We start from the raw sequence: 499 nt of genomic DNA, 5'->3' as shown, positions 1-499 counted from the left end.
GGCAGGTGGCGGCGGCGGCGGCTTGGCGCGGCGCGGGCGGCGGTGGTGTGGTGGAGTGTTGGGAGCGGGGTGGCGGCGTATATAAGGGCGGGGCGGGGCGGCTTGGAGGAGGGGGCAAGACGCGGCGGCGGAGAGGAGTCCGGCTCGGACTCCTAGTCCGTGTCGGCGGCGACGGCGCTCGCGGGGAAGGCGGCGGCGGCGTCCTGGCGCGGCTGGGCCTTAGGCCCAGTCTGCGCGGGAACCTCTTTTTTTAAATAATTTCGCCGACCGAAATAAATCCTAAATAAATAAAAATCTAAAAATGCCAAAATAAATTTTCACCGTCTAAATAAAATATTTAGAACGAGATGAACATTTTCTTGTCCCTAAAATGCAATTTTGGAAAAAGCGCAATTTTTCTAATGCAAACAAAATTGCAATAAAATCCAAATAAAACAATTATTTGGTTTTAATATTTTTTCTCCAATATTTCAATTATCTTGGAGAAGTCATATTATCT

Source organism: Triticum aestivum, chromosome 7A (genome assembly GCF_018294505.1).
Source record: "Triticum aestivum cultivar Chinese Spring chromosome 7A, IWGSC CS RefSeq v2.1, whole genome shotgun sequence".
NCBI classification, from domain to species: Eukaryota; Viridiplantae; Streptophyta; class Magnoliopsida; order Poales; family Poaceae; genus Triticum; species Triticum aestivum.
Note: the sequence above shows the minus strand (reverse complement) of the source record.